The sequence below is a fragment of the Bison bison genome, unplaced genomic scaffold (assembly GCF_000754665.1).
Source record: "Bison bison bison isolate TAMUID 2011002044 unplaced genomic scaffold, Bison_UMD1.0 scf7180017864537, whole genome shotgun sequence".
NCBI lineage: Eukaryota > Metazoa > Chordata > Mammalia > Artiodactyla > Bovidae > Bison > Bison bison.
This window is the reverse complement of record NW_011495085.1, coordinates 4,836,962-4,858,441: the sequence shown is the minus strand read 5'-3', so window position 1 is coordinate 4,858,441 and position 21,480 is coordinate 4,836,962. Positions and strand designations below refer to the sequence as shown.

Below are 21,480 nucleotides of genomic sequence, written 5' to 3'. Positions count from 1 at the left end.
CTCTAGTGTATTTCAGAATGAAGAATGCCTTCTCCAGAACCTGGTAGGGCTTCTGGGAGTAAAAAAATTCACAAATGTGTGTGTGGAGCCAGGGGAGGGAGGGGAAGCATTTTGACTGACTTCTTACAGGGTTTCACTCTCAAATCTGTCCACAGTGAGGTTCACACAGTTTCATTAGATACAGTGTAAGTGTTCCCATCCTGGAGCTAGTTCCTGCAGAGGATTTTCCTCCTGGGCTTCTGCTCTGATAAACTGTGACTTCCATATCCAACTGTCTATCTCTCCAATTTGGGGGCAGCGGTTTTCTCTGCTGCCTAAATTTTCTGCTAAAAAAGAAAAAATATATATATTTTTACTTTGTTCTTTTGAGGATGAGAGTGATGGCTTCCAAACTTCTTACATTGTGGGTTGGAAGCTTCAAGTGCTTCCCCTTTGCTTTAAAACCAAATCAAAACAAAACCCAACAAACAGTAAATTTCTTTGGCTCCATATTCACTCCAAACATGCGATTTTCTACTTACTTCTTCATTTTATTAATTTTCTTCTGCCTGTAGTTATCTGCAACCATATGGCTCCAATCCTCACCCTAAAGTTCAATTGTTATTGCCAAGGTCACATTTTCCTAATTGCTAAACCTCCTACTAAGGTCTTTTAAGTCTTGAATTAGTCAACTCCTCATTCTCTCATCTCATCCTCTGCTGGTTCCTTTTCCTTTTGCCCTCAACCTTTCCCAGGATCAGGGTCTGTTCTAATGAGTCAGGTCTTCGCATCAGGTACCTAAATATTGGAGCTTCAGCTTCAAATGGATAGATAGCATCACTGACTCAATGGACATGAGTTGGAGCAAATTGCAGGAAATAGTGAAGAACAGGGAAGCACGGTGTGCTGCAGTCCATGGGGTCACAAAGAGTCAGACACAACTTAGCAACTAAATAACAACAACAAATCAGTCAACTTTCATATATAGCATTTCAAAATATGGACTTTTTCTTGAAATACACTTTCCTTGGTTTCCCAAATATTATTTATTTTACATGTTCTTTGCCTTTTCTCAATCCCTCTTATCAGTTCTTGGTTTTAGTTTGGTTATCTCATAATTTGGCACCAGCACTGGATGTTTTGTTCTAAGATTTTTCTCTTTTTATTTTACACATTTGCTATAGGTGACCTCCACACCCTCCTAAAGAATTATTTACTAAAATTTCTTCATCAAAATCACAGATCAGTTCCTCCACTGTGTATCTTAACTCAGAGAACCATTTGCCTTAGTTGAAAATATAAAATTTATTCATTCTTTTTAAGTGTCATAAAATATACATATATAAATAAAAGCAATGAAAATAGATATTTTATAAATATTTTATTTAAAATATATATTATATATATTGTATATTTTATTATATATTTATCTCATAGATGCAGTTTCTCATCATTGATGCAATGCACATAAAATATACAAAAAGCTGTCATATATTTTATTCAATTTGTTGATTGTTAAATTCACTTAAATACTTCAAATCCTCCAAATAATGTGCATCTATGGGCATAAATGCCATTTCTTTCTGTATATGTATTATGTAATAGAATGTATTGTCAATAACTTACATTAGTAATAATCTATGGACACAAAGAATAGAACAGCAAGAGGTAAACTTTAGAGAAAAGTAATAAAAAAGCTATATAAATGAATCTTGCAATGGTAAGTCAAAGCTCTACTATAATAAATCATAAGCTATGCACATACTCTTCATGATACAGACTTTTACAAGTAAAGCCCAAATTTGGCTTTGCAGAAACAACTGAAATATTAAAATCTAGTTTCATTTTTCTACAGGGAAAAAATCCTTTTATACATCTGAAAGATGTTTTTACCCAGAATACAAAATGGGACCTGAGTGTAACATGAAACCTGATGGATTTGACAGACTTTTATCAACAAAATTTGCATTCTTTCTTTCTTTAAAAAAAAAAAAAGTGTGATAATATTTTCCTACAGGTTATCTTTGAATTCCTCCTAGTTTGAAATAATCTGACAGAGAGACTTAACAACAGAAACAAAGTCCCCAGTAAAATAAAATATTTCATCTTGAAAATATTTGTTGAAAGTGTAAATTATAAAAGTAATCATGTAATTACCTTTGTTTATCCTTTTAGCCAGCCTGATGATTTAATCTTCCCTTGTATCATTATGTCTACCTGAATGTCCCCCCCCCCTTCATTCTAACTCAATAAAAAGAAAATTTGAAGATTTATAATAGGCTTTTTTTCCTTAAAGAATTTATCAACACTACAGATCCTGTGAGTCAAATCCTCCATATGATGATGCCATATTTTCTCAGGAAGCACACAAACTCTTTTAAACTATATTACAGTGTTTAATATTACCTTGAAGACATTTTGAGTAGAACAGTTGGGTTTTCATGGTGAATGGGGATAGAGAACATTGAAATCTTTCCTGCAGTAAATGCAGAATCCATTTTTAGAAGTCCACTGTCAGTGGTAGGGAAAATAGATTCAGAAAAAAGTTATTGAAATCAGGATGTTAGGAAGAGACTTTTGAAATCACAGCAGTTTAATTGGCAAACACTTAGAAATATTCTTAAAGGTCAAGAGGGAGGGGGCATATGTACACCAATGGCTGATTCATGTTGATGTTTGACAGAAAACAAAATTCTGTAAAGCAATTTTATTATAATTGACATGTGAAAAATGTATAAAAATTATAAACTATAATTATAAAAAAATGACGTGTGAAAAAATTAAAAAAAATATTTGTAAAGGATAGTAATGTGGAGACTTTACAAAGTAGAATTTGGAGGTGCAAGAAGGAAAGCAATCAAGAATCATTCATGGCCTCTTTTCTAGCTGGAAACATAGAGTGCGTTAAAAAGACCTAAAGAAGTTCTAGGTGTGCCAGTTTCAGTGAAGTTAAAAACAATTTAATTTAACTTATGTGGCTTAATATTTAAAAAAAAATTAAAAAATAGACGGAATACCTAAAAACACATTTCTCTAAAGAAGACATACAGATGGTCAAGAGGCACATGAAAAGATGCTCAATATTGCTAGTTTTTAGAGGAAAGCAAGGCAAAACTACAATGAGGTATCACCTCACAGCAATAAGAATAGCCATCATCAGCAAATACTGAAGAAGGTGTAGAGAAAAGGAAACTGTCCTACACTGTTGATGGAAATGTAAATTGGTACTGCCACTATAGAGAACAGCATGGAGATTCCTTTAAAAACTAAACATACAACTACCATATGATGCAGCAGCCCCACTCCTATGCATGTATCTGGAGAAAAACACAATTTTAAAGGATACATGTACCCCAAAGATCACTGCAGAAATATTTACAACAGCCAAGACATGGGAACAACTTAATGTCCTTCAGCTGATGATTGGATAAAGAAGATGTGGTATTATGTACAAATGGAACATTACTTAGCCATTAAAAAGAATGAAATAATGCATTTTCAGCAACATGGATGTATTTGGAGATCATCATATTAAATGAAGTAAGTCAGACAGAGAAAGACAAATATCATATATCACTTACATGTAGAATCTAAAAAATGATACAAATGAATTTGTTTACAAAACATAAACAGACTCACAGACTTAGAGAACAAACTTATCGTTACCAGGAGGGATAGATTGGGAGTTTGGACTTAACATGTACACAGTGTGTGTTAGTCACTTAGTCGTGGCCGACTCTGCTTCCCCATGGACTGTAGCCTGCCAGGCTCCTCTGTCTATGGAATTCTCCAGGCAAGAATACTGAAGTGGGTTGCCACTTCCTTCTCCAGGGGATCTTCCTGACCCAGGGACTGAACCCGGGTCTTCTGCATTGCAGGCAGTTTCCTTATGATCTGAGCTATAGGGAAATCCCATGTACACAATGTATATTTAAAATAGATAACCAACAAGGACCTATTGTATAGCACATGAAACTCTGCTCAATTCTCTGTCATAGCCTTAAAGAATTTGTCATAACATATTCATATATATGTATAAATGAATCACTTTGCTATATACCTAAACCTAACATATTATTCATCAACTGCCCTTTAATATAAAATAAAATTTCTAAAAAAATCCTTAGTTTTGTGCAACTGAAACCTGACCTAGTAGAAGATTTCTCAGAAGATATTTAAAAATCCAAGCAAACAAAAAATAAAGGTGAATTCATATGACAAAAAAATACCTATTTTGAGGAACATAAATAAATGTTATGAAATGGATCAGATGGCTAGAATGGCAACTTATGAAACCTAGCAACTTTGGTGGACTTATGGAATACACTCCAGTATTTATCACAAGGATGTAGGTGTGTGTAGTGTGACCTGAGAGGTCTAAAAGTTGCTGTCACAACTTGGTTTTGCCAAATATTCAGTGGCATGCTTCTAAATTCAACAAAACTTCATCTGGGCATTGTGAAATCGCAAATTTCATGGAGCTACCCAAAGCTGAAGTCAGCAAATTAACTGATTCATAAGTGTGGTTATGGGAAAATCATTTAAAAGAAAATTACCCTGAAATTTATTTTGAGTAGGCCAACCAAGACTTTCTCAGTAGACCAATAGAAAACTCTAATTTATTTTTTATTTTATGTATATAATGAGCAATTTTTATTAGATATGATTATATGCTAATTAATATAATTATTTTATGTTATACTTCATTGATAGCCTAAGAAAATTAACTATTGTGTAACCATGGCTTCAATGAATTAATGAAACATTTTATTTCAAATGTATATTGTAAAAATTTTCAGTAGCATTTTCAAAAGATGTTATTTTTCCAAAACATTTGGCTACTAACACTTGAGTACTATCAAAATGGCATCCATAAATTCTTTTATTTTTAATTAGATTTTTATATTTATTGGCCTTCCCTTGTGGCTCAGCCACTAAAGAATCTGCCTGCCATGCAGGAGACCTGGGTTTGATCCCTGGGTTGGGAAGATCCCCTGGACAAGGGAAAGGCTACCCATTCCAGTATTCTGGCCTGAACTGTAGAGTCCATGGACTGTATAATCCATGGGATCACGAAGAGTTGGACACGACTGAGTATGTCTTTTAATTTTAATTAGATTTTTATATGTATTACCTAAGCTTTATAATGAAAGTATTTGTATCCTCTTTCCCTATGAATTAGTCTCTTTACAAAGAGATACTTCTCTTCCATAGATTGCTTTAATAGATTTTTAAATCTGTGCCTTACCTTTAAAAAAAAAAAAAAAGCACTTTTAAAGAAAGATGTGAGACAGTATGTTTAACCACACAAATATAAAGTCCAAATCACTGAACATCAGCAAGCTGTCATTCCAGAGAATAATAAATAAACAAGTGAAACTCCTAAAGTAATAAAAATGTCGCATGTCATTAAGTTTGATGGAAGTGTAGATAAGAAGTACACACGATCAATTTCTATTCTAGTCTTAAACCTCATTATTGTTTATTAATGCATCAAATCAACTTGTTTGCATGCAACTCATGAGGTACTGACAATTTGAAAATACCTTAAAGGACTGGGCCTGTAGGTCTGGGGCTGTTATTGAAATAATTTTCTTATTATATATTAGCATAACTGATAAAATATTCAGAGGATTTTTGGTGATCTGACTCTATTGATATTTCAGCCTCCTAAAGTTGAAGATGTAGCTTTCGTAGGACCAGGCCTGTGCTTCAGTGATTTACATGCAGCAATCCAAATGGGATTTCACAAATCACTGGAAAGCCAGAAGGTTATTCCAGCCTTCTACTGTGAATGGCTTAAGAATTTCATCTTTCAAATAAGTAAAAAAAGCAAGGCTTGCCAACTCTTGAATATGTTTAGTGGTCCAGAGTGAATAAACTATAAGAATGGTATTTCATATTTTTTTTTTTAAGTAAACATTGAAGTTGTTGAGGGGGAACAAAAGAGGGACACAAATTTCTAGGAGAACATGCTGCTGCTGATGCTGCTTAGTCACTTCAGTCGTGTCCGACTCTGTGCGACCCCATAGATGGCAGCCCATCAGGCTCCTCCATCTCTGGGATTCTTCAGGCAAGAATACTGAAGTGGGTTGCCATTTCCTTCTCTGCTAGGAGAACACAAGAGATCTCTTTTCCAAGAAAATGACATTTATATTGGATACTAAAATACAGCTGAACAGTTTCTTTTAATTATAATTCAATATTTTCTCCTAATTGATTAATTTATATGTTTTTCAAAGTATAAATGAGTTTATAAATTTCCATTTTTGATTACTCAGGAGATGGTCACTCATGGAGCATGAATGCAGATTCTGGGAGTAGATTAAATGTTTCTAAAATCAGGGCTTCACAGTGATGACACTCTGTTAGGGGCAAGAACTTCTGGAAAATAGTAAGAGAATAAAGGGGTTCTGCATAGGAGGAAAGACTGGATGTCAGAAAGGTGGCAAGAGTCACCTGTGGGTCATATTGAACAAATCTCTTCAATAAAAACTATAGCATACATCTTCAGCAAATTCATATCTAAAGTGGGGTTATATTTCCTAGCCAGCAGAGGACAGAGTTTCATATCTGGATCTGTTGAGATGTAGACTCAAAAAGAGCCATGTGATAGTACATTTTTTCTGAAACTTTGGAAAGAGTAAAAGCTTCTTTATACTGAGAAATCATTGTCTTGGCACAAGTTTACCTAATTATGAGGGAGCATGAGACTTCTAAATCACATGTTACAAAGTGATTTACCTTCTTTGACATATGGGCTTCCTGGTGGCTCAGACAGTAAAAAAATCTGCCTGCAATGCAAAAGACCTAGGATCAATCCCTGGGTCAGGAAGATCCCCTGGAGAAGGGAGTGGCAACCCACTCCAGTATTCTTGCTTGGAGAATTTCATGGACAGAGCAGACTGGCAAGCTATAGGCCATGAGGTTGCAAAGAGTCGGACATAACTGAGAGACTAACACCTTCTTTCCTTTTCTTATCATATAAAGTTGTTATCACTGAAGTGATATAAGCAGTGGATCAACAGTGCATTTCTTCATGGACTTCCAAACCACTAGGCTCAATCTAACCACAGCCTAAGAACTTGGGAGCAGATGATCAGATAGAAAGTCAATTTTAAACAGTGTAATGTGTCTTAATGAGAGACAGCAAGTCTTTATAAAGTAAATTTTCTCTTGGAATTGCATTGTAGACAAAATTACTAAATCTAGAGCTTTAAGAAATTGTAGTTCTTTCTGGAAGAGAAAAGAGGTAATAATATAATGTTAGTTAATTCAAAATACATTATTAAGCACTTGGTATGTGCCAGCTACTCTTCCAGGTGCTAGGAATACATTGCTGAATGAAATTGGCAAAAATCCCCATAGCCCATATCTGCCAGTGATGCTTGGAGGGCTCAAACAGACCTTGTGTCCACTAGGACCCAGAAACTCCACAGAAACTGAGCCAGAACTGTGCTTCAATGTCCTCTGGAAGTACAAGTCAGCAGTGACCTGCTGCAGGAGCAGGGGCTCAGCGTGCAGCAGACCTGGGTATGGCATAAGCCCTCTTGGAGGAGGTCACCATTAAGCCTACCATAGAGCCACCAGAACTTACACAAGACTGGGAAACAGACTCTTGGAGGGCACAAAAAACAAACAAACAAACAAAAAAACCTGTGTGCATCAGGACCTGGAAGAAATGACCAGTGACCCCACAAGAGACACCCAAACTTGCCTGTGAGTGTCCAGGAGTCTCCGGTGAAGGTGTTGATCAGTTGTGGCCTGCTGCAGGGTCATGGGCACTGAGTACAGCAGTGCACGTATGGGACCTTTTGAAGAAGGTCACCATTATCTTCATTACCTCCACTATACTTTGGCTTTCAGTCAAACAATAGGGAGGGAACACAGCTCTGCCTATCAGAACAAGATCCAGTTTTCCCCTCAGTCAATCTCTCCCATCAGGAAGATTTCATAAGCCTGTTATCCTTATATATCAGAGGGCAGACAGAATGAAAACCACAATCACAGAAAACTAACCAAACTGATCACATGGACCACAGCCTTTTCTAACTCAATGGAACTATGAGCCATGCTGTGTAGGGCCACCCAAGACAGACGGGTCATGGTGGAGAGTTCTGACAAAATGTGGTCCACTGGAGAAGGGAATGGCAAACCACTTCAGTAGTCTTGCCTTGAGAACCCCATGGACAGTATGTTCATGGTGACATATTTAAATAGAAAGAACTCTGATTAAAAAAAAAAAAAAAAAATTCTTTAGCCACACAGCTGTACTGACACAGTTGTGGGCTAGGCAGAATACTGGATTTATCCAAATTTGTTATTTGGTTAAGGGCATGCACATTTGAATGGATTTTACTTACTGTGTGGCAGTCTGTCAAGCAAGAGTTGAATTTCTGTTGAGAGCAGAGAAACCAGAGACATTTGTGGGAACTAGAGAAAGGATTTTGAGTAGTGGTTACTATACGATGCTGAAATGTTGCCAACTAACCAGGAACTGGAGGAAAAGAAGTGAATGAGTTTAATGGTATGATAGGAATTATATATGATCTCAAATCAGTAAATTAGGGTAGAATTTGTGACAGCATCTAAGTGGGTATATGGTAATTTAGATAGAAGCCAATGTATTATTAGTCTTAGGATCTTTTGTTAACAGGAATATAAAAACATACTTATTCCATGGATCATAGAGGCAATATGTCAGTCATCCAAGCAATTTTCAAAACTGGCCTAGCTACAACTAGTCAATTCAGGAGTGGCTAATTAAAAATATTTCTGGAAAAGCAACACAAAAGACATGATTCTGCCATCTAGCCCTCATCTTTCCCTTCCCACAATGGTTGCCCTTAGTGAAGAAGAAATTTAAAGTAGAAGAAGAATTAATTTTCTCTACCCTTATTTATCATGGCACACACTTAAGGGGATATGTATGCTGGAAGAACAAGCTTAATATGATGACTAAAGGTGATGCAGGTGCCAGTGAGTCACATGAGGATAGAAATAGTCCAGATTCTCCTTTCAAGAAATGTCATCCAGACAAAATTTGGAATTCAGATTGAATAAGCTTTTTAATACATTATTTTTCATATAAGAATGTGAGTTACCATAAAAATAACTCAGTGTTATCACTTGTCCATGTCAAGAAGATCATGTATATACAGGGTAGATTCCAGAAAAGATCAAGGGAATAATTGCAATTTACTGAGGATAGAATTTGGTTTTGCTGCAGCAAGAACAACAGTAATGCTTTTACAGGTGATGCCACTGAGATCAAGAAAGAAAACAAATTTATAGGGTCACATAGTAAATGGATGAGTCTGAATTCAATCTCACCTTGTAGAGTTTGCCCTCTTGAGTTACTAAGGAAGGAAATATTAACCTGGTCCCTCAGAATGAACTGTCTACGTAAGGAAGGATTGAAGTGCAGAGTGAATCTGACCTCTCAAGTATAAAGGTGCATGAGTACTGACTTCTCTCCTTCAGAAGTCATGGGTTCTGGGGAGGGATGATAACAAGGTCGGGCTCCCACCTGAAGATGCTACTGTGCAGCCAGATAGGAGTCTCAGACACTTTACAGGGCCTATCTAGGAAGATGAAAGAATTACAACAGACATTTTAAACTCAGAATTAATTCTGAGTGCCAAACAACCTTTAATAATGATACTGCTTTGTGTATTTGACCCTGCACATTTCATACCTAGTCAAATATTTCTAAATGCTTCTTGTGGTGCAGAATAAGTACTTAGTGGTTGTACTAATATATGAGATCAAATGATAGGCATCAGTGCTCCAGAAAAAGGACTAGAGCATTTCAATTTATGAAAGATTCAAGGTCAAGACAAGACATGATCTCAAAGAAGCAAACGAGGGAAGAGAAAGTTTTTCCTAAATCTTAGGGGAAAATGATCCAATTTTTAGGGGGATAAAAGATAAGCAGGATGAATGTACTTTAACATTGAAGTGTTCGGATTGTATTAATAAAAAAAAAAATAGTGTAAATTTTTTTCTGACTTCCTGCTCCTTGCATATGCAGTAGAGCACAATTCCTACTAAAATCCCAACAGTATTTTTTGTAGATGTATCTAATTTAGTTACTTAATCCAAGGAAACCAAAACAATTTGGAAAAAGAAAAAAATTGAAAGAATTATACTATCTGATTTTAAGACAACATATAGCTAAGTTAAAAAAAAAAAAATGTACTATTGGCAGGGTTAAGGACACATGGATTAAAAGAACAGAATCAAGAAGCCAAAAACTGACCCACCCAGAAACAGTCAGCTAATTTTCGACAAGTGTGTCAAAGCAAATAAGTGGAATAGGAATGATCTTATCAACAAATGATATTGGATAATTAAAACTCAACCTAAATTTCACATCTTATGCAAAGCTTACTCAACAAAGACTGCAAGACTACACAGTGTTAGAATGACAGTCTCTTCAACAAATGGCTCTGGGAAAACTGTATATCTATGTGTAAAGGAAATTAGATTATTGTTTAACATGATACACAAAAATAAGCTCAAAATAGATTGAAGACCCAAATGTAAGACCAGACACTGTAAACCTCCTAGAGGAAAATATAGGCATACCACTCTCTGACATAAATCATACCAACATTTTTTTGTCTCCCAGAAAAATGGAAATAAAACTAAAAATAAACAAATGGGACCTACTTAAACTTAAAATCTTGTGCACAGCAAAGGTGGAGAAGGCAATGGCACCCCACTCCAGTACTCTTGCCTGGAGAGTCCCATGGACAGAGTGGCCTGGTGGGCTGCAGTCCATGGGGTCGCTAAGAGTCGGACACTGAACGACTTCACTTTCACTTTTCACTTTCATGCATTGGAGAAGGCAATGGCAACCCATTCCAGTGTTCTTGCCTGGAGAATCCCAGGGACGGGGGATCCTGGTGGGCTGCCATCTATGAGATCGCACAGAGTCGGACACGACTGAAGCGACTTAGCAGCAGCAGCAGCAGCACAGCAAAGGAAACAATAAACAAAACAAAAGACACCTCCAGATTGGGAGAAAATATTTGCAAATGATGTGACCAACAAAGGATTAGTCTCCAAAATATACAAACAGCTCATGAAGCTCAATATCATCAAAACAAACAGTCCGATCTAAAAAATGGGCAGAAGATCTAAACAGACATTTCTCCAAAGACATACAGACGGCCAAAAGGCACATGAAAAAAGGTGTTCAACATCACTAATCACTAATTATAAAAGAAATTCAAATCAAAACTACAGTGAGATATCACCTCATAGCAGTCAAAATGGCTCTCATCAAAAAATCCACAAACAATAAATGCTAGAGAGAGTGGGAAGAGAACAGAACCTTCCTACATTGTTAATAGGAATGGAAATTGCTACAGCCACTGTGGAGAACAGTATGGAGACTCTTTAAAAAACTAAAAATAGAACTGCCATATTACCAATCAGGCCTGCTCCTGGGCATATAACCAAGGAAAACATGTCCCCAAAGTAAGAATGCACCCCAATCTTCATTGTACAATAGCCAAGACATGGAAGAAACCTAAATTCATCAACAGAGGAATAGATAAAGAAGATGTGGTACATATATTCAATAGAACATTACATAGTCATCAAAAAAGAATGAAATAATGTCATTTGCAGCAACATAGATGGAACTAGACACTGTCATAATGAATGAAGTAGGTCAGAGAAGGAGAATTATCTTATGACATGCTTTATATATAGAATCTAAAAAGACATGATACAAATGAACTTATTTACAAAAGAGAAACAGACTCACAGACTTAGAGAAAAGACTTCTGATTGCCAGGGAGGAAAAGGGGGGCAGATGGGATAGTTAAGGAGTTTGGGATGGACAGGTACACACTACTGTGTTTAAAATGGATACCAACAAGGAACTATGGATAGCACAGGGAACACTGTTCATTGCCATGTGGCAGCCTGGACGGGAGGGGAGTTTGGGGGAGAATGTGTACATGTATGTGTATGACTGAGCTAATTTGCTTTCTACCTAAAACTATCACAACATTGCTAATAAGCTATTTGTTATTGTTGTTGTTTAGTTGCTACATCATACCCAGGTTTTTGTGACCCTACGGACTGTAGCCCACCAGGTTCCTCTGTCCGTAAGGTTTCCCAGACAAGAATATACTAAAGTGGGTTGCCATTTCCTTCTCTAGGGAATCTTCCTGAACCAGGATCAAGCCCATGTCTTCTGCATTGGCAGGTGATTCTTTACCACTGAGTCACCCGGAAAGCCCATGCAAAATAAAAAGTCTAATAAAAAATAAGTTAAAAGAAGAGCAAAAAAAAAAAAAAAAAAGCTTAACCAAATGCATAGTAGACTTAAATGTAAAACAAAATAAAAAATTAGAAGTGTAAGAAAAAAAAACATTGGTACCTAAGGTAAAATTAAAAAACAAACAAAAGGCACCTCTTACTCAAGACCCCAAAAGCATGACCAATAAAAATTTTAAAATATATAAACTAACTTGCTTAATAATAAAAGGTTTTGTTCTTCATAAAGAATATGTTAAGTAGATTAAAGACAATGCAAACTGAGGCAAATTATTTGCAAATCACATATCACCAATGATTTAGTTTCATAGTATGCAAGTAACTTTGTATTAATAGGAATTGCTTAAAAATATAGATCAATCAATATAGATCAATTTAAGGAAAGTTGACACTTGCTAGTTTAGTATTCCAATTCACAAACATGTTATATCTCTCCATTTACTTAGATTTTCCTGGATTTTTTTCACTAGGTATTAATATTTTTTAACATTCAGCTACTATAGATGTTTGGATATACTTATCCCTGCATACTTCATTTTTTAGGGTGAGTGATGACTAAAGTTGCTGTGTTTTCAAATTTGGTTTTCCCTTGTATTTTTCAGTATATATAAAAAAACTGCTTTTAGTTATTGACTATGTGTCCTGAAACCTTGCCTAACTTACTTATTTGTCAAGGATTCTAGAATTATTTTTGGTAGATTCCTTGGTATTTTCTACGTAAATAACTATGTCTTCTGCAACTAGTGGAGCCTCTGGATAATGGTGAAAGAGGAAACTGAAAAAGCTTGTTTTAAACTCAGCATTCAAAAAACTAAAATGGTGACAACAGGTCACATCAATGCATGACAAATAGAAGGGGAAAAAATAAAACCGGTGACAGATTTTCTCTTCTTGGGCTCTAAAATCACTGTGGATGGTGACTGAAGCCATGAAATTAAAAGATGCTTGCTTCTTGGAAGGAAAGTTATGGCAAAATAATATGCTAGATAGCATATTAAAAAGCAGAGCTATCACTTTACTGACAAAAGTCCATATAGTCAAAGCGATGGTTTTTCCAGTAGTCATGTACAGATGTGAGAAATGGACCATAAAAAAGGCTGAGCACTGAAGAATTTATGTTTTTGAACTGTGGTGTTGGAGAACACGATTCCGAGTCTTTTGGACTACGAGGAGATCAAACCAGTCAGTCCTAAAGAAATCAATCCTGAATATTCTTTGGAAGGACTGATGCTGAAGCTGAAACTCCAATACTTTGGCCAACTAATGCAAAGAGCTGACTCATTAGAAAAGCCCCTGATTCTGGGAAAAATTGAAGGCAGGAGGAAAAGGGGATGACAGAGGATGAGATGGTTGTATGGCATCATTGACTCAATGGATGTGAGTTTGAACAAGCTCCAGAAGATGGTGAAAGGCAGGGAAGTCTGGAATGCTGCAATCTATTGGGCCACAGGGTCAGATATGACTGAGCTACTGAACAACAATGCATACTTAGGAAGAGCAATCAAACTAAAGAGACTATATTAAATATTATCTTCATGGTTACTCAAAATAGTATGATAATAGCTACATTATCAAATTTTGGTTTTTAAATAAAGTTTTGCACAACCCTCCTAAAATTCTTAATTCTCATTTTAACACAGTATGTTGTCTTCCTGCTCTCTTTCAGTTCTTTTTTCTCTATATATCCAGAATGTTCAAGCTGCTCCTTCAACTCCTAGCACCATCATTCACCTGATAAAACAGGCTGAAACAGCACAATTCCCTAATGATAAATAAAGACCAGGTAAGGAGCAGTCTTTAATTTGTATGTAATCATTAAGATAATATAATCATAAAGGAACCAGGCTCTAAATGAGGCATATTTAAGTAAGAACATAAAATCATTTGGCTTTTTTTTTTTTTTAATTATATTCAGGTATACATGTGTTCCCCATCCTGAACCCTCCTCCCTCCTCCCTCCCCATACCATCCCTCTGGGTCGTCCCAGTGCACCAGCCCCAAGCATCCAGCATCGTGCATTGGCTTTTTGTTTTTGCTGTTCATTCATGCTGCATGCTCATTCGCCAAGTCATGTCTCACTTTTTGAGACCCCATGGACTGTAGCTCTCCAGGGCCCTCTGTCCATGGGATTTTCCAGGTAAGAACCCTGGAATGGGTAGCCATTTCCTTCTCCACTGGTGTTCATTTACATCGGGTTTATTTTTAGCCAAGAAGTAGTCTGAAGTTCATTCTGTCATTTTTCCAGAAAAGCAGTTTCCCTTCCAAATTCAGTTTCTATAGTGCTTTAGGCAAAGTTCAGCAATTACATCTCTTCCAATCCATTGTAACATACAGCCTACTGTAATAATGTATTTCTAATGTAAATATCATTACCATTTAAATAATTACATACTTTTAATTTTCACAAAAATTTTTGGTCATTGATGTTATGTTGAATTGGCAAAACTCAGCAGTTTTATCTGGGCAATATATACTGTATCTCAAAGATTAGGAAACGTTAAGCTAGAAGAAAGCTCAACATATCACCTTAACCAGCTCTGGTATTTGAGGCAGTGGAAGAGAACATTGTAGATGATTACCTAAATTTACACCATCCTGTTGTTTTTGTCACTAAACATGTCTAACTCTTTGTGACCACATGGTCTGCAGCAAGCCAGGCTTCCCTGTCCTTCATTATTTCCCAGAGTTTGCTGAACTTCATATCCATTGAGTTGGTAATGCCATCCAACCATCTCATCCTCTGTTATTCTCTTCTACTCCTGCCTTCAGTCTTTGCCAGTATCAGGGTCTTTTTCAATGAGTTGGCTCTTCACATCAGGTGTCTGAAGAATCTGTTTGGTCTTTGATGCTTAGGGACATTTATCCCTTGATAGGTCTTTCTTTTTCTTTTCTTTTTTTTTTGTATTTTGTGAAGAATGTGGGCCTACTATTATTCTTCAGTAATATTCTTCAGTCAGCGGAGACTGGTCCATGAATAGATATAGTCGAACACAGTAAATGAGATATAAGAAACTTTCCTCCATACTAAAATAATTAATAGTGCTAGGGTCTGAATATTTATGTACCCCCAAAATTCACAGGCTAAAATCTTACCCTTTAAGGTCATAGAATTAGGAGGCAAAGTCTTTGGAAAATGATTAGCACATTTCGATGATGTCCTTATCAGAAAGCTCAGGAGAGCTCCATTTCCCCTCCTTCCATGTCAAGACACAGCAGGAAGCTGCCATACTTGTATGAACCAGGAAGTAGATTTTATCAAATCTCCCCATCTTGTTCTTGGATTTTCAACTTCCAGAACTACGAGAAATAAATTTCTGTTGTTTATAATTCACCCAGTTTACAATATTTTGTTACAGCAATCTAAATGCAACAAGACAAATAGTGTTAAAAACCATGAATGAAAAACTTGGGCCCATCTCAACCCAATAAATATCCCATAATTATGAGTAGAATTAGAGCATAAAGCCAGTGTTGTAGATGACAACATAAAACTATGAGAAGAGCTTGAAGATGAAACACTGACCAGTCACAGCTTCAGTCATCACTCTAGACTGTCCCTCTTCTGAGTCAAAGTAAACCTATTTTTTAAGATAATTTTTTGTTGTTTTTGGATCCATTTACTTAACATAATTCTAATACATACAGAAGCTAACAAATTTAGACAAGATACAGCATGTAATAACTTGAGAACACATGCCAGTACATAAAAATGTGACAGATTAGAACTACCAAATCTTCAAATTTATAGTATTGATATTTGTGAAATGCTGTCTCTAGGATTAAAAAAAAAAAAAAAAGAGGAGGCTACACATGCTGAGGAATAACTGAAAATTTGAACATGACAGGATTTGGTGAAAAGCAGAAGACAAGATTAAATGAGAAATGAAGGGCTATAAGATTTTAGGAGTGGATGAAGAATGTATCAAGTATTGAAAGAACAGTAGAACAAAATGTAAAAACAAAATAATCATGAGGAATTTCTCCTCGCACTAAGATTATAGGTACTGATAGAATGTACTATATACTTTAGAATACATTGCATATTTTCCCAAAAATCATAAATAATGTGGATATAATCCAAATATTATAATCATATTTTATTTGTAGTCCATGTTTATATGGAATATATTAATAGAATTGTCCTCAGGTCTTACTTTGAGATATATAAAATATTTATCCATTTTGTGCTCTCTGATTCAAACAAAAAATTTTGAGGTTGTTAAAATTTAATTCTGACAGAATGAAAACCACAATCACAGAAAACTAATCCAAATGATCACAAGGCTGGACCTCAGCCTTGTCTAACTCAATGAAACTATGAGACATGCTCTGTAGGGCGACCCAAGACATACAGGTCATGGTGGAGAGTTCTGAAATAACATGATCCACTGGAGAAAGGAATGGCAAACCACTTCAGTAGTCTTTCCTTGAGAACCCCATGAACAGTATGAAATGGCAAGAAGATAGGATACTGAAAGATGAACTCCCTAGAAGTAAAGTCCAGTACTGTAAAGAACAATATTGCATAGAAACCTGGAATGTTAGGCCCATGAATCAAGGTATGTTGAAAGTGGTCAAATAAGAGATGGCAAGAGTAAACATTGACATTTAAGGAACCAGTGAGCTAAAATGGACTGGGATGGGTCACTTTAACTCAGATGACCATTATATCTACTACTGTGGGCAAAAATCCCTTAGGAGAAATGGAGTAGCCCTCATAGTCAACAAAAAAGGCTGAAATGCAGTACTTGGATGCAATCTCAAAAATGACAGAACGATCAATGTTTCCAAGGCAAACCATTCATATAACAGTAATCCAAGTGTATGCTCCAACCAGTAATGCTGAAAAAGCTGAATTTGAATGGTTCTATGAATACCTATAAGACCTTCTAGAACTAACACGCACACACACACACACACACACATGTCTTGTTCATTATAGGGGACTCGAATGCAAATGTAGGAAGTCAAGAGATACCTGGAGTAACAGACAAATTTGGCCTTGGAGAACAAAATGAAACAGGGCAAATACTAACAGAGTATTGCCAAGAGAATGATCTGGTCATAGTATGAACATCACGAGATGTTCATCATAGTCTTCCAACATCATGAGAGAAGAATTTACACGTGGACATCACCAGAGGGTCAATACTGAAATCAGATTGATCATATCCTTTGCAGCCAAAGGTGGAGAAGCTCTATATAGTCAGAAAAAAAAAAAAAAAAAGACCAGGGGCTAACTGTGGCTCAGATCATGAACTCCTTATTGCAAAATACAGACTGAATTTGAAGAAAGTAGGGAAAACCACTAGACCATTAAGATATGACCTACATCAAATCCCTTATGATTATACAGTGGAAGTGGCAGATTCAAAGGACTAGATCTCACAGACAGACTGCCTGAAGAACTATGGATGGAGTTTCAGATATTGTACCAGATGCAGTGATCAAGACCATCTCCAAGGAGTGAAAAATGTAAAAAGGCAAAATGGTTGTCTGAGGAGGCCTTACAAATAACTGACAAAAGAAGAGAAGTGAAGGCAAAGGAGAAAAGGAAAGACATACCTATTTGAGAGCAGAGTTCCAAAGAATAGCAAGGAGAGATTTAAAAAAAAAAAAAAAAAGCCTTCCTCAGTGATCAATGCAAAGAAATACAGAAAAAAACTAGAATGAGAAAGACTAAAGATCTCTTCAAGAAAATTAGAGATAGCAAGGGAACATTTCATGCAAAGATGGGCACAATAAAGGACAGAAACAGTATGGAAATGACAGAAGCAGAAGATATTAAGAAATGGTGGCAAGACTAGAGAAGAACTATACAAAAAATATCTTAATGACCCAGACAACCATGATGGAGTGATCACTCATCTACAATCAGACATCCTGGAATGCAAAGTCAAGTGGGCCTTAGGAAGCATCAGTACAAACAAAGCTAGTGGAGGTGATGGAATTCCAGTTGAACTATTTCAAATCCTAAAAGATGATGCTGTAAAAGTGCTGCACTCAATATGCCAGCAAATTGTGGCCACTCAGCAGTGGCCACAGAGCTGGAAAAGTCAGTTTTCATTCCAATCCCAAAGAAAGGCAATGCCAAAGAATGCTCAAACTACCACACAATTGCACTCATCTCACATGCTTATCAAAGTAATGCTCAAAATTCTCCAAGCCAGGCTTCAACAGTACGTGAACTGTGCACTTCCAGATGTTCAAGGTAGATTTAGAAAAGGCAGAGGAACCAGATGTCAAATTGCCAACAACTTCTGGATCACAGGCAAAGAAAGAGTTCCAGAAAATCATCTATTTCTGCTTTATTGACTATACCAAAGCCTTTGACTGGGTGGATCACAACAAACTGTGGAAAATTCTCCAAGAAATGGGAATATCAGACCACCTTACCTGCCTCCTGAGAAATCTGTATGCAGGTCAAGAAGCAACAGATAAAACTGATCATGGAACAACAGACTGATTCCTAATAGGAAAAGGAGTATATCAAGGCTGTATATTGTCACCCTGTTTATTTAACTTATATGCAGATTACATCATGTGAAATGCCGGGCTGGAGGAAGTACAAGCTTGAATCAAGATGGCCAGGAGAAATATCAATAACCTCAGATATGCAGATGACACCACCCTTATGACAGAAATTGAAGAAGAACTAAAGAGCCTCTTGATGAAAGTGAAAGAGGAGAGTGAAAAAGTTGGCTTAAAACTCAATATTCAGAAAACTAAATCATGGTATCTGGTCCCCTCACTTCATGGCAAATAGATGGAGAAACAATGGAAACAGTGAGAGACTTTATTTTTTTTGGCTCCAAAGTCACTGCAAATGGTGACTGCAGCCATCAAATTAAAGGTGCTTGTTCCTTGAAAGAAAAGTTATGACCAGCCTTGACACCTTATTAAAAAGCAGAGACATTATTTTGCCAAGAAATGTCTGTCTAGTCAAAGCTATGGTTTTTACCATAGTCATGTATGGATGTGAGAGTTGGACCATAAAGAAATCCAAAAAATTGATGCTTTTGAACTGTGTTGTTGAAGAGTCTTGGGAGTCCCTTGGACTGCAAGAAGATCTAACCAGTCCATCCTAAAAGTCCTGAATATTCACTGGAAGGACTGATGCTGAAGCTGAAGCTCCAATGCTTTGGCCACCTAACGCAAAGATCTGACTCTTCAGAAAACACACTGATGCTGGGAAAGATTTAAGGCAGGTAGAGAAGGGGACAACAGAGGATGAGATGTTGGATGGCATTACCCACTCAATGGACATGAGTCTGAGAAAACTCCAGTCGTTGGTGATGGACAGGGAAGCCTGGCATGCTGCCATCCATTATGATGCAAATAGTTGTATATGACTGAGTGACTGAACTGAACTAAAATTTAATTATTTCTAATGAAAAGGACAGTCATGTATGTTTTTAAATAATTTTAACAGTTTTTAATGAAAGCTGTTGACAAGATGACTTTATTCCTGCATCTTCTCAATTGTTTCTTCCTTATATTTGCCCTTTTCTTTTCCTACTTGGTCAGATTTGGCTCTCCCTTCCAGGATCTTTATGCAGTCTTTGGTTTTAGTCTAGTGTTAACCACCTTGCTGGGGTGAATGCCCACATAGAGAGTTGTACCATTAGCCTTCTCCTGCTGCATTTCTTCAGTGTAGTTGACACATTTCTTCATGTAAACCTGGACTGCTTTGCTAATTTGCTGCCCTTTGTAGTGCCCTCCTACAACTTGTACTTTCTGAACTTCACTATCCTTTTAGATGGGCAAGGATTGAACCTTGTACTTCTGTCTCAGCTCTTTAGAAAGAGAAGAAGACATAATTTTCCTGTGAATGTGGGAAGGCGCATTGAAATGTGTTTTTTGGTTCTTGCTTAGGTCAGAAATCACAAAGAGATTTGACTCTTCTGACCATTTGAATCTATGAAATGGAGCGTGAACAGAGTAAACCCCCTTCAAAATGAATGAAATCGGGCCCTATATCTAGAACCCAGAAAATGCACAGAACTTGGGTCCAAAAAATCTTCCAATGGCCAGTGAAGCCTGAAAGTTTTACCAAGAAAGTACGCCAAGACCACTCTTTAAGAAACTACTCTGCCCAGACTAGACTCCATCGCCACAGACTTCCCTCCCCTTCAGCTCAGCTCAGATTTCCAAGTGTCAAAACCCTCTTACCTCTGGCTGGTGGTGCTAGAAGAAAGGCCAAGACCACCCTGGCCCCTCTGTGGCTACCAAAACAGTACTGGGGCACTGGGGTCAAGAGGCAACATGGCCTGAATGGATGGCTGTGGATTGTATGACTTGTCTCAGCAAATTCTTACCTGCTGGCCAGCCAGTCATGTACTTTTTTATTCTCACATACATGGTTCAAAATATAGAATATCCACAAGAAATAGAATGAAAATCATCAGGAATAATTATAAGATAAAGGTATTATTCTTAATTGTAAGTTATTATAAGAAATGTAGTTGATAAAATGTTTTATTTTTCATTATATGTCTTTTTGTCCTCTTATACACATTCAATATTGTATTTTACTCCTGTGTTATCTTCAGTAATTTAAAGGGGAAATTTAAGTGAAATTATACCAAAGATCTCAAAGTAAAAATCCAAAAGTAAAAATGAATCATTTTTTTTTTCTTAAACAAATGGGAAGAAAGATAGAATCACACATATGATAACACACAGTAATGAGCTCTCATGCTCTCACTCTGTGTCAATGACCAAAGCTGCCACTCAATTGTGCCTCCTCAGACACATAATTGCAGTAATTCTCTAGCAAATCCTGATGAGGAAGTTATCTTTATCCAGAGCTCTAGTGAGCATGTCGTGTTAAAATTAAAGCAGACAATGACCTTTATGTCTCAGTTCTCATTTCTCCAATAATTACCATTCTGAATCTGCACTTCAAGTAACAGATAAACAAGGTCGATTTAGGAAAACATAAAGAATCTTTCTGAAGTATTATTTTTCCTCTGATAATAACTGTCTAGAGGACAAGCATGCATGCTTAGTCACTCAGTTGTGTCTGACTCTTTGCAAATGCAGGGACTGTAGTCTGTCAGGAACCTCTGTCCATGGGGTTATCCAGGCAAGAATACTGGAGCGGGTTGCTATTTCCTCCTCCAGAGAATCTTCCCCATCCAGAGATCGAACTTGAGTCTCCTGTGTCTCCTGTATTGGCAGGGGGGTTCTTTTTCACTGTGC

At 36.7% G+C, this 21,480-nt stretch overlaps 1 pseudogene; it reads right to left on the bottom strand.

Moving 5' to 3' along the window:
* Positions 1–19,738: 19,738 nt before the first annotated feature.
* Positions 19,739–21,480, bottom strand: part of LOC104982700 — a 37,029-nt pseudogene continuing 35,287 nt past the window's right edge.